This window comes from Ptiloglossa arizonensis, chromosome 2 (genome assembly GCF_051014685.1).
Source record: "Ptiloglossa arizonensis isolate GNS036 chromosome 2, iyPtiAriz1_principal, whole genome shotgun sequence".
NCBI lineage: Eukaryota > Metazoa > Arthropoda > Insecta > Hymenoptera > Colletidae > Ptiloglossa > Ptiloglossa arizonensis.
Genome location: NC_135049.1, coordinates 19,904,613 through 19,918,540, shown reverse-complemented (window position 1 = coordinate 19,918,540; position 13,928 = coordinate 19,904,613). Strand labels below are relative to the sequence as shown.

Genomic DNA, 13,928 nt, shown 5'->3' with positions numbered 1-13,928 from the left:
TCTTAAAATTGGTACAAAGATAAAATTATCTAAAATTCGTTAAGTTTCTTAAAATTGATACGAAGATGAAATTATTTAAAATTCGTTAGGTTTCTTAAAATTGGTACGAAGATTGAATTATCTAAAACTCCAGTTTCGAGTAAAAAGGTTTGTAAGAACCCTTCAGAAGCTGAAAGAAGCTCTTTAAAATGATAAATAGAGAAAATTAGAGATGTAAACATTGTTCTTTAGAGCTAAGTTGAGAAATTTGTAGAAAGTTGATCGATGTAACTCTTAATATGAGTATGTTACATTGACTCTACTAATCTCGAAGAAAAAGGTATCAAAGTGGCAAGGTATCAAATTTGCGCGAGTATCGATTTGTCTCTTAATATGAGTACGTTACGTTAACTCCAGTAACTCCAGAAAAAAGAAACAAGCAAGGTATCAAATTCGTGAGAGTGGATGAGAAGGCTCCAGAAGGCTTAGAGTTAAATACAAACACTTTTATCCAATTATCGTGCGAGAAACGTATCGCTGAACTGTTAATTGATCATTTCGTCGCTTCGTGTGGACGACGATAAATTTTCCAAATTATTTCTCGAAACGAAGAAACACTTCAAACATTGATTCGATGTTAACTGATTTGTAACGAAACGGGTCGAGAATTTCCTCAATATATTCGTCGTGTTTTCCACGTTTAATTTCCCCGTCTACGAGGCTACCTCTGAAAATTCAGAATTTTCTTCAATCTCGTTCGAGGCAACCCCCGAATGATCTATTAAAAGAAATTCTGCAAGAGACTGGAGCGTTCCTCCGGTGGTGCATTGTCCCCTGAAGAACTCCTTCATCTAGCAGAGAGAAATTCTTGGCCGTTCGCCAAACGCTTCGTGGAATGTGGAAGGAAAATCTTTCCGCAAGATTTTCAAATTCCACCAAGTAAATTTCAACATTTTCCCCTGTTCTTTTTCTTTTCATCGCGAAAAAAGAAACACCGAAGGGCTGGAGGAATTCCAACGTTTCTTTTCGTGTCTTTCCAATTTCTCGACGAAACGAGATATTTCGAAACGCGATGTTGGTTAACTGAAAAGTGTAATTTTACGAAATATTGAGTGCACAACTTTACTCACGAGTTTTGAGTAATCGATTACTTCTAAATAACCTGTATTCGAATGGTTTTACTCTTTACAATTGAATAGATGTTAAATAGGGATACACTTTCAAGTAGAATAATTATTCTTTGTTAATTTCCAAACTTATAATTGCTTTCCAAGTCTCGACCATACGTGCAGGCTCTCTTCGAGAAATACAAGACGAAAGAATTATAATAATTTCAATTATCGATCGTAAGTACAAGTAAAAATATTATAATGAACAAACTACTGGTAAAAATATTAATCGAGCGAGTGTACTTAATATATGTCAATGCATCGCAGTATGTAACTTGTTAGAGATAATAGTTTCTCTTATATGTCAAATGTTAAAGTCAAATGGTCAGTAGGAAAATAATCTTCGGATAGAATCTACAGAGCAAATGATCCATGAACAATTTCATCACTGTTTTCCCTTTCTTTCAAACACAAGCATTTTACCGTTACGTGGATGTCAGGTATTTTAACGACTGAAAAGTTAATAAAAAAGATCGTACCACTGAAGACTGCTCATAATGCCAATAATAGCGTAATTATCCTTTTTAAATACTTTGCGGAATAATTATTCAAACCTACATTACACGTTCAAACTTTCTCATTCATTCTTTACACACTCAGATACTTAATAAAACTCCGATAGGATCGGGTAACTTGAGTTTTCTATCCTCGAAATACTTCACAGAATAATTATTTAAATCCACGTAAAACACGTAAACTTTCTTCTTCACTCTTTACGCTTTTACACAATTAACAAAAGTCCAGTGTAACAAACCGATCAAATTTGTTGTCTCTTTAATAACATTTTAACCTTCAATGTTTTTTCCCAATAATCCATGCAAATAATTGATCCTATTCGGTAATTAAATCTTGAAAATTACAAACGACAGGAATTGTTTCAGACACAGTGAAACAACTTAAGAACATTTTCTCGTTTACAGCGTTCAGCAACGACCGTAGCTATAACTAATTCACGCAACGATAGAAAATTGCTAGCCGCGGAATTATCGTGTCAGAATTTTTCCAAAGGCGAGAATGGCGGGAATGTTTTTCCACGACAATCACGATTCCGTGTTTATCAGTTCCGCATCCAACGAAATGCGTCGTTCGTCCGAGGCCCGAGTGCAGATTCAATAGCGTACTTTTAAAGGTGCGTTGTTATCAACACGACCAATCGGGTTTCTAGCGCCCAGGAAGCGCTTATCTCGGTCGTAGTTGACTTTATAATAATGTCGACTACGCGAAGATGATGATAAAGCACCGATGCTGCGACCGCTTGTTACCCTGCAACACTGTATCGACATTCACGTCGAAACGCATCCGATCAGTAGGTGGAACTCGAATAATGATACTCATATTGAAACACGAACGAAAAATGATCCCAATCGAGGTTGATCGCATATTTTCAAGATAAAATTCCACAGCTCGTGAATAAATTATCGATACGAACTTCAATGGTCGAGTTCGACGAAAGTTACAATAAAGTCTCAAGAAGCATCTTCTTCGTTTATAAATTACAGAAAAATGAACACCTTTGCATTTTCCTAAAAATTAGCATTTTGAGAATGCAGCCCTGAGACATCAATCTTTAATACCTTATGAGAAAACTTTAACGATTTTTTGCAAAGTTTATATTTAATTCTTCAGAAGTTTATCTTGAAGGAAAAATGAATATTTCTTGAAAATCGTGCGTGTAAAATTTTAATTTTATTAAATTTTTATCATTGAAACTAAGGAAACTCACACATCGCCATACGATTAGGAAATTCGAGTAATGTGCCACGAGAATGTTTATATCTTCTATGTGCATTAACAATTTTCTACAAAAATTGACGGAAAGATTGTTCAAAGTGTGTACTTTGAATGTGTCTATGAAACGTTCGTATCGGACATTCAGTATCGTCGAAAAAAATTCCTCAAGTATCAGCTTTTCTCGACCCGAAAGATTTGCCTGGCTAATAGTGTCAGAGACACTCGGTAGTTTCACTTGTAAATTAAGTCCTCTTCTTACGACTTCCACGGTGGCTCGAACTATCGATAGTTCGTTTCGATGCAATACCACTCAATACGCAAACCGAAGAGATCTATACGAGGACATATCTATTCTGAGATCACCTATTAGTTACTGACACACTGAACTTTCCAGATGTCAGTCACTGTACAGTGTGCATAGTCGTACAAAGAACTATTGACTTGCAAACTAACAACCTGAATAACTGTGGGACTGTCGGTTCATTAGTACCTCTTTCCCAAGACTTTTCCTCTGTAAATCTTACTAACACGTAAATTTTACATATTATATAACATACAATGCAAAAGAACAATTTGAATAATTTGTCTCGTAGTTCCTCGATCATTGTTTCCTGGAGATGTAATTACGTTCAAACGTTCTCGAGCAAGTATCTGGTGTCTGTCTATGGGCTCTGTGCTCCACGTTTTCTTCCTTGCGAACAATTTTATGAGATCCACTTTCGCTACTATTTCTATCGAGGACTTTGGTGCTCTTCTCGTTCGCCTGCTTTGTGATTCGTGCTTAAAGACAGTGGCGGAGAACATCAGGCTCGTAAATTCGCGACTACTTCTTGTCACGGCCAGCCAGCTAGCCAGCTTTGCATCGTGATCTTATCTGTCAGGGTACACGCAATTGCTGGAGCGTCGGTGTGCGAGTATGGTTGCGTTTTAAAGGGTCAGCTTTGTCGGCTGGAATCGAACAATGTTCCTGTAAACGGTGCGTTCGTCGTTGCACCTATGTAGAATTAGGAAACTTGGAATTACAGTGGTAGTAAAATATGTTACGAAGTGGTTAATACTTCTGAAGACAAATTGCAGAAGATAGCAAATGGGTTGTGTTAGAGGGTATCGTGCAATGTACGCGTCTGTGGTTAGAGCTGAGGTTATTCTCAAAGTGTTATTGAAAATTTCTTTAGTGTTCGATTTCATCTGGTACTTAGGGGAGATTCTCCTGTTTCTTTGGTAATTCGATATTTACGTTTAGAAGATTAATTTTTTATGATTGATAAATTTTTATGATTTTTAGAACTGTTATATTCGTTAAATCAACGCAACGTGCACGATGTGTTTTGTGTTCGTGTTACAGGTTTGTCATTTTTTCTAAATAACATTAATGATGAAACGTGAGTGAAAGTTTGAAACAGAAAAAGTGTTTCTTCGTACTCACCTCGTTAGCTGATCGAATTTCTCCCTCGTTAACTAAACTTGCATCTTTACCATCACTGTTGCTCTGCCTTATCTACAATCTATGCATCTCATGATTATCATCGAGCAGCACATGTTAAACTCAATTTCAATCTTAGATACGAAAGGTGTATTTCTAGGGGAAAAAAACGCTACCTCGATAACTGAACACGAGCTAACCTAATTCTGGATCAATTAACGAGGTAACATCGTAATTCTTGAGTCAAGAATAAGCTACTGGAGTTATTCGCAGTTGGAACTCCACTTCTCTTGCAAATAAGATACTTTTTCAAAATAATCGTACCTACTCAGGAAAACACTCTTTGTTCTTTTCAATCGCTACGAACAAGTTACTCGAGTTATTCACGCTCAAAACTCTGCGTCACTTGCGATTAAAATACTCTTTTTATTATTTTCTTTCTACGCGTCTCATGATTATCATCGAGCAGCACACGTTAAGCTCAATTTCAATCTTGGATACGAAAGGTGTATTTCTAAGAAAAGAAATCGCTACCTCGATAACTGAACACGAGCTAACCTGATTCTGGATCAATTAACGAGGTAACATCGTAATTCTTGAGTCAAAAACAAGCTACTCGAGTTATTCGCAGCTAGAACTTCACTTCTCTTGCAAATAAGATACTTTTTCAAAATAATCGCACCCACTCAGGAAAACACTCCCTGTTCATCTCGATAGCTACGAACGAGCTACTCGAGCTATCCACGCTGAAAACTCTGCGTCACTTGCGATTAAAATACTACGAGTTATTCGCTAGAATTCTACGTCACTCGTGAACGCAACGCCGGAGTAACAGCAGAGAATGCTTTTTATTATTTTCTTTGTACGCGGTATGGTCGTAGAACCATCGCCCGGTGTACATTCCGCGCGTTACAGCCTGATTGAAATGCAAGGCCCGGCCCAGACCATTAAAGAACATCTGATACCGTCGCGGCAACGGTGGTTCCGTTCGTTAAAAATTTTTCAAACGTAAATTAACGGTAAATTAGTCGCCATTGCGTAACGAACACGAACACGTACGGTACTTCAACGACGGGAGCCTCGGTACCCCGGTTCGTCAGGAACGACTCACTCTCGTTGGGTGGTCCCGTCGTTGAATCGGATCGTCTATAAATGTTCGAACGAGTGCTCCGGTTCTCCCACCGAAAATCCAATCGACATCGGTAGCGTCTAGCGCGGCCATTACGTCATGCAACGGAATGCAAGAGGTCGACCTTGCGAGGAGGCACAATCGCGCATTGTTGACCGTTGAATGGTCCGCGATTCCACTTCTGCCTCTCCTTGGGACCACGATCGCCATAGGGATATTTAACCGATTCGCGTTCCAGTGAACGGAGATTACACGAAACACTGGTGTTACACTCTTTACGCAACCTCCATTGGGCAATCGATAGGAAAAGAATCGTCGTTTCCGCTATTTTTGATCTTGGTTTGAATCTTTGGGGTACAGCTGGTTAAAAACTGTCTCGACCTTTCGATACTCTGATATGCAAGGTGTCTAGGAAATTAAAAAATCTTGAAAATATAAATAAGATTCCATAATCTGTCGAGATCATCGATCCTTGATCTTTGATTGTCTACATATTTTTGGAAACATAAAATAAGATTCCACAATCCTTTTGTGTACTTTAAAACCAAAACCACCGAAACTCTTGGCTAAAATTTTGAATTTTGTATCGCAGACACAATTAGTTTCACATTGGAAAATTGTACTGTAGTCTTTTAGGTTAGTTTCGCCCCTAGGTTTTGAGTTACTGCGGCTAAGAAACTTATCAGTCGATGTCATTAAAATCGTGTTTGGAAACACTCCGTAAAATCGTACACAAAGAAGACGAATTATAAGAATGGTTGATTCGTCTTATAATATCGTTTAATCGACTCGTTCCCGTATATGAACAAGTCCCCCGTCTTCGAAGGGTTGACTCTGCGTAACGTTCGCAGCGGTGAGTCCCGATCCCTGCGCAACGGTCGCAAATTAATCCCGTGAGCCCGGACGACCCCCGCGACAAACGACTGATGGTAGAAAAGAAAAAAAAATCGCATCGCACCACCAAGACGTATCAATCGGCGACCACCAACCGTTCGGGGTATCGTTAAAAAATTCTCGATTGTTCCGCGCCAGTGCACGCCCCATTAATGGCCCGTCGAGGAATGCCAACAATCGCACCCTATCCGGGTACCATTGTGGGTTAACGTTCGATCGATTTCGGGGTCACTCGGAACGATCGCGATCGAGGACGATCGAGGACGGTCGAGGACGAACGAGGGGAACGGGGTGGTTCCTTGGTCTCGCGTGCCGCGGGACGAATCATTAATAACTCGCGCGTCACGTGGTTACGTCGTTAACTATAAACGGCTGAAAAAGGGTTGGACAAGGGAGGGAGGGAGGGTGGGCGATGCCGAGCCGCGTTTCGTTTCATTTCGTTTCAATTTCAATTCATTTCGCCGACCAACAGTCCGAGCGAGAGCCCTCTTTGTGCACCGCCTCCGTGCACTCGAGTCATGGGGTGGAGGGATGGAAGAGGAGGAGTGGGGCGGGGTGGGGGCTGGGGGGCACAAAAGATGCGTTTCCTCGCTGCACGGGGGCCCTTCGCAGCTGCAGCCCTCGGATCCCCGTGCATCCATCGCGAGGGAGAAGGGTCCACGACCGTGCCGCGAACCGGTGCCCTTTCTGCCCGGCCAATTAGCTATTCATGCGCGATTCGCGACGACGGCCGATGTGTTTCCGAGCGCCGCGAGGGCGTGGCGTTTCTGTGCCTCGCTCGGGGAACATTAGCGTGTGCCCTTTTGCTCATCCGCGCCGCGATTCTTAACGGAGACGGGGGCAGAATTCTTCTCCGGAGTGGGAATGAACAAGTGGGAATGAACAAGGAGCTAATTCTCAGTTTTGGGACTTGGAGAATGAGAATTGAAATTTTGGAAGAAATATCTCGAGAAGAAATTCTTCTCCGGAGAAAGAATTTTAAAGAGGGAATGAACAAGGAGCTAATTCTCAGTTTTGGGACTTGGAGAATGAGAATTGAAATTGTGGAAGAAATATCTCGAGGAGAAATTCTTCTACGGAGAGGGAATTTTTAATAGGGGATAAATATGGAGCTAAGTTTAATTTTGGGACTTGGCGAATGAAGGTTGAAATTGTGGAGGAAAAATCTCGAGGAGAAATTTTTCTCCGAAGAGGGAATTTTTAATAGGGGATAAATATGGAGCTAATTTTAATTTTGGGACTTGGCGAATGAAGGTTGAAATTGTGGAAGAAAATCTCAGGGAAAAATTCTTATTTGAATAGGAAATAAGAAACTAATTTTAATTTTGGAACTTGGCGAATGAAAATTGAAACTGTCGAAGAAAAATCTCGAGGAGAAATTCATCTCCGGAGAAAGAATTTTAAAGGGAGAATGAACAAGGAGCAAATTTTAATTATGGAACTTGGCGAATGTAAATTAAAAGTGTGGAAGAAAAATCTCGGGGAGAAATTCTTCTCCGAAGAAGAAAATTTAAATAAGGAATGCGAGGAGCTAATTTTAATTTTGGGACTTGTGCGAATGAAAATGAAATTGTGCAACATAATTTTACTTTTTAATCATTTATTTCGTGTCTCATCAGTTGAAACGCCATTAGACAAAGTAAACGCAAAGTTGTTTGAAAATACACTCAAGTACTTCAATACTTAATTTAATTTTCAAGTTTCGTTACCCAGGTGTTCGAATATTCGAATACAACAAAATTCAATAAACTTAAGAAAAATACGTAAAATACGTCTTTAAAATATTCGAGTACCCTCGAGCGTAATTAGAACCTCTTTCTCAGAAAATTACGACACGCCTGTAAATTCGCTGTCACTGTTCTAGAAACACCCCGTACAGTCGATGACGAGACGAACGTTCCTATGAGCGCAAATCGTCCAATCTGTGACCGCAGATTTGCCAAGAAACATCGGTACAATCTTCTTTTTTTCTTTCACTCCGCGCGGCGAGTTTCGCGGAGTCGCCTGTGCTCCTCTTTTGTACACTGTTCCTTTGTCGTGCGGCATTGAATTCGTGTCACAGGTCGTCGGCAAAGAAAGCGGCCATTCAGCCGCGACACGTGCGTCGTCCTCTCGCCAATCGTGTTTCGTGGTACGCGACCAGACCAGAGACCAGTTTTTCCTTCCCGCTGACAACTGGACTTTCGAGATGCAACCGAGGACGTTTCCCCTACCCTCCATCCCCCTTCTTGGCTCGAAAGTGTTACGTGATTTTACAAAAGCCTCCCAGGTGGCGATCGTGGATCGCGCTTAATCACGCGATATCGAGCGAAATAAACTGATTATTATTAACACTTTTCGTGGTCGGGGTTCGCGCGATTCCACGACACTGAGCTACGAATAATTTTTACCAACAATTCGCCGCGCGATTTTTTAAATTTTCTCTATTTTCAGAGGAAATTTCTTTCCTCTATTTTCGGAGGAAATTTCTTTCCTCTATTTTCGGAGAAAATTTCTTTCCTCTATTTTCGGAGAAAATTTCTTTCCTCTATTTTCAGAGAAAATTTGTTTCGTCTATTCTCGGAGGAAATTTAACTGCATTTTTATCAACTTTTTAATACGCAAAGTAACCCTCTCCTTAAAGAAATAACTCAATTTGGGAAAGAAATTAAATTTTTCTGAGTAAATATAATTTTTCCAATTGTCTGAGTTTCTTCTCCCCTTTAGTTGAGAAAATTGGCACATTTACGCACCATAAGAATTTTTGCGACTTTCCCGGGACTTTGTATATTATTTACAACCATTTATTACTTCCATGAAATCAATTATTTCTGCTCGAAAAATTTCCTACAGCTTGTCGAAACATGAGTAGAATACGAAATTTAAACTCGACACGTTCAATAGTTCATTCTTCAGAAAAATTATAAATATCGTCCAATTTGTAAGTTGGACGATATTTATCCAAATTAGACAGAGTCCCCTAATACTATTCTAAATGCTCGAGTTAAAGAAAATACCAGATATAGAAACTTTTTAAATTTTCCATGCGTAACAAGATCTTTTACCTCTTTCAATTTTTATATACATTAACAATCATCGTTACCGATAAATAAATTGCAAAAGTCGAGACAAAAGTTATTTCTACTCGTTAATTCGACGACAGATCGATAATCCTACACTCTACTTCATTTTAAGCAATTGGAGTGATCCAGTACCCTTGCACGAGTTTCGAAATAACGCGAATCGTTCTCGAGAACATCGCGATCGTTTTCAGAGGTTGCTTCACGATGTGAAATTTTTACGACGGTTGTAAAAAAGAAAAAAAAAAAAAAATCCCCTGCTTGGAGCAGCACGTGGTGAAATTTTACGGTCGAAGTTCGCGATCTTCGACGACACGAGCTTCTTAATCGCGATCGAAGGAACCGTCACGATACAAGGTTATTAACACCTCGATCGTTTTGGCCGGTGCGCCGATAAATTAACATCGAGCGAGGTTTAACAAACTATCGCTAGCGGGAACACGTAATAAAAGTCGGGCCGGGATGATTTAACGGATCGTAAAGCACGTTGGCCCGCGTTGAATCCGTCCTGCGTTGCGGTATACGTCTTATTTTATATTTTCAAGTTAGAATTAAATGTCATGGGATCGCTGGCGTTAAATGTCATCATGGATGCGCAGTTACGCTCGATTGCTCGCCATACGTGGAGTGGACGTGTCTTGTTGGTTTTTTTGATAAACGCGCACCGTTTACGGAACCCGCGAAATTGGTCAAACCGTGGATTCCTCGTTTTAATAAATGTTTACCAAGGACAGTGGACCCTTGATAGTTGGGGATACGAAACATGCCGGAATCATTAGCAGTAAATTGCCATCGACGACATTTAGCTTTGGGAACTGAGTAAAATATCCCGCCAAGTGTATGTATATTCTATTCTGTTTCGCGATCATTTCTTTGAGAGGAGAATCAATCGTAAGGTTACGACGTAACAGCGATCGAAGATGGGGGACAAATTTTTATCCGGTGGAAAGTACTTTTTTCATATTTTGTGCTCGTTACTCGTTGAATGAAAATTGGAACGAAATATAATGGAATTGCGGAGTGGAGTATTTCAAATAAAGAAGTGTATTTTAATGAATACAGTAGAGTCTCAGTGAAAGAGTATTTCAATGAATAAAGTAGAGTCTTTCAGTGAAGGAGTATTTGAATGAATAAAGTAGTCTTTCAGTGAAAGTGTATTTCAATGAATAAAGTAGAGTCTTTCAATGAAAGAGTATTTCAATGAATAAAGAAAAGTTTAATCGTAGAATCTGATAGTAACCATCGTAAATAAATTGGAATATGGAAGATTGAAAAAATAAAGTCAGTGTTTTCAAAATATTACTATAATCGTTCGTTTATTCGTAAATCCATTTACCTGAGGTTCGAAGACGATCTTAATCTTACGAGTCGAAACGTAATGTGTATAGGGACACTGATTGCGAAATTAAAATAAAATGAAATCGCGCAGAACCTTTATGTATTATTGGCATTGGTACACGAAATCTCGTTATTCGAACTCGGGATGAAAAATCGAAGAGAGGGGAGTAGGTAGACGAAGAAAGATCGAGATAACTATTTAATTTATTTCCGGATGCTAATTTTGCGAATCGAAACTGTAAATATACAAAAGTTTAATCACAAAATTAAAGTGAAATCAAATGACAGAGAAGCTTCGTGTATTATTATCACCAAAATAAAAATCAAATGACAGAGAAGCTTCGCGTATTATTATCATTACCAAAATTAAAATCAAATAAAATCACAGAGAAGTTTCACGTATTATTATCATTACCAAAATTAAAATCAAATGACAGAGAAGCTTCGCGTATTATTATCATTACCAAAATTAAAATCAAATTAAATCACAGAGAAGCTTCACGTATTATTATCATTACCAAAATTAAAATCAAATGACAGAGAAGCTTCGCGTATTATTATCATTATCAAAATTAAAATCAAATGACAGAGAAGCTTCACGTATTATTAACAGTAATGCACGAAATCCCGTCGTTCGAACTCAGAATGAAAATGAAGGAGAAGGGAGCAGTAGGTAGTCGAAGAAAGACCGTGGTGACCGTTTAATTTGTTTCCGGATGCTAATCTCGAGAATTGAAACGTAACGCAGAGAAGCTTGATTGAGAAATTAGAAGAAAAAAAAAAAATCGAGTCATGAGAACCCCCTGCGGATCGTTGGCGGTAAGAAACGAATCGAAATCTCGTTGTCCCGGTCCCGTGTCGAAAGCCACGTCGAGATGGAGGGGGAAAGAAAGGCCCAGGTAACTCGAGACTCTTGTGCCCGGAGAAGCGTTTAAACCGCTGACCGTAAACAGAGAGGCCGAGAGAAAGGTCCGGGCCCACGTTGGACCCTCGCAAGGGCGTTAATTACGGGGCTGCTTTGGTCCCTATCCCCCCACCGTCATTGGCCGATTTCCGTTGACGGAAATGTGACTACGGGGAGGGAGTGGGGAACTTTGGAGCTCGACACTCGCTCGAGCGCGTTCGCGTCGAGTGGTCGGCCCGGATTAAATGGAAAGAACCAAGGTACGACGGTGGTCGTCTCGAGAATGGCTTTTAAATTGATCGGCAATGCAGCTCGCTTTCAAACGCTTTAAGTTCGACACTTATTATTTCAACCTTCGTTACGGAGTTAAACGTCACGATGCATTTAAAGACCCTCGCGCGATAGATTGTTTACGATCCCGGGCTACGGGGGCTTTTAAAAATTATTATTCGAGGTCGTTTTAACGACGATCGTACGCGTGGCGGAATCGAGAGGATTGTTTAAATTTGTTTCATTTGAAATCAATCAGTTCCCGACCCACTTTGGTCATTTTCGTCTTATTGGTCGTTTTGGTCTTGCGTGACACGGGAAACATAATGCGAGGGTAAGTGAATATTTTATAATATTTATATATTAATCAAAATTTATCATTTGTAAATATTCTCGAATCGATGTAATTTTATCAATGTTCCTTTACCCAGGTGTTCACTTACCCAGCTAATATTGTATCAATTTGAACAATGTTCTTTTTCTGTTAATTATACGATCGTTGATGCGTCGTAATAACGAACATTGTCCACGATTAAGAAATAATGAAACGAATTTCGAGAGAATGCATTCTTGTTCAATAAAGAGATGTATAAAACAACAACTACAGCATCTAAGCGTTTAAGTAAAATAAGCTACACCTGCTCGGACTGTATTCGATTTTAATATTTCGAACGTGACAAATACACTTCAATTTTCATAAAATTCCTATTAACGAAAATACCACTGTTGCCAGTAACATCGAACACAAGCTCAAAGTCTAACATCGTACAGTGCAATTCGTACAAATTTAATACGATTCGACCCACCTGTACGTTATCATTGTATAACAAACAGAATTCGAATCCTCGATTTCGCGCCAATTCGTTTCTTCGCAGCCGATGCAACCTGCTGCACCGCCCGCTACTTTTAATCCCAAATCATTGTCAAACACCGGGTATCGGTTTCCAAACACTCGTCGTAACAATTGTTTCCTCTGTTCGCGTATAAACCTAGGTAAAATGAAACTGACCGCCGCGCAACCTGCCCCGAATCCTCCAGTCTGTCATTGTCAACGTTTCCATCGCGTTTTCGTTCGGAACGCCGGCATTATGGGGACCATTGAATCGCCTACGACGGTGCACAATGCGCGCTATTGTCGTTATTGAAATCACCGAGGTTCCATGCATTGCTCGAACTATGCCGTGACCGAGTTCGAGGCATGCGAACGACCGGGCCGGTTCCTAAACGGAAGTCCTTTTTAATCGCGGCTACGAATCTGCGCGCTCGCTTTCCTCTTCCCAGGTAATGGCGCGCAAGATGCTGTCGAGCAACTTCCTCGTGCACGGGACCATTCGCAGGTGTGTTAATGGTCGGTGAAAATCACCCGATAACCATCTTGTTTTCGAGAGATTCGTAATCGTGGGAAGTTCACGTTTATGCGTCGTCCTTTCCCGCGTGTGTTTTCGTATGTTTGCGTTGGTCGAGGTGTGGAGGGAATTTCAAATAAATTGTGTCCCTTTTTTTTGGTATGTAAGAAACAAAATGGATGAGTAGTGAGAATTATAATTAATTTTGTATATTTTTTCTGTGTGTTTTCGTGTGTTTGCACTGGTCGAGGTGTGGAGTGAATTTCAAATAAATCGTGTCCCTTTTTTTTGTATGTAAGAAACATGATGAATCGTGCGAACTAAAATTAATTTTGTATATTTTGTATAGACGTATTTTTTCTGTGTGTTTTCGTGTGTTTGTATTGGTCGAGGTGTAGAGCGAATTTCAAATAAATCGTGTCCCTTTTTTTTTGTATGTAAGAAACAAAATAGACGAGTAATGAGAATTATAATTAATTTTGTATATTTTGCATCGACGTATTTTTTGTGTGTTTTTGTGTGTTTGCACTAGTCGAGGTTTGGAGTAAATTTTAAATAAATTTTGTCCCTTTTTTTTGTATATAAGAAATAAAATGGATGAATCGTGCGAATTAAAATTAATTTTATATATTTTACATGGACGTATTTTTTCTGTGTGTTTTCGTATGTTTGCATTGGTCGAGGTG

At 39.6% G+C, this 13,928-nt stretch overlaps 1 protein-coding gene across 13 annotated transcripts in view; it reads left to right on the top strand.

Annotated features, from left to right (window-relative positions):
- Window positions 1-13,928, top strand: part of Raskol (Ras GTPase-activating protein raskol) — a 381,465-nt gene that overhangs the window by 330,727 nt on the left and 36,810 nt on the right. The gene's annotated exons all lie outside the window — the stretch shown is intronic.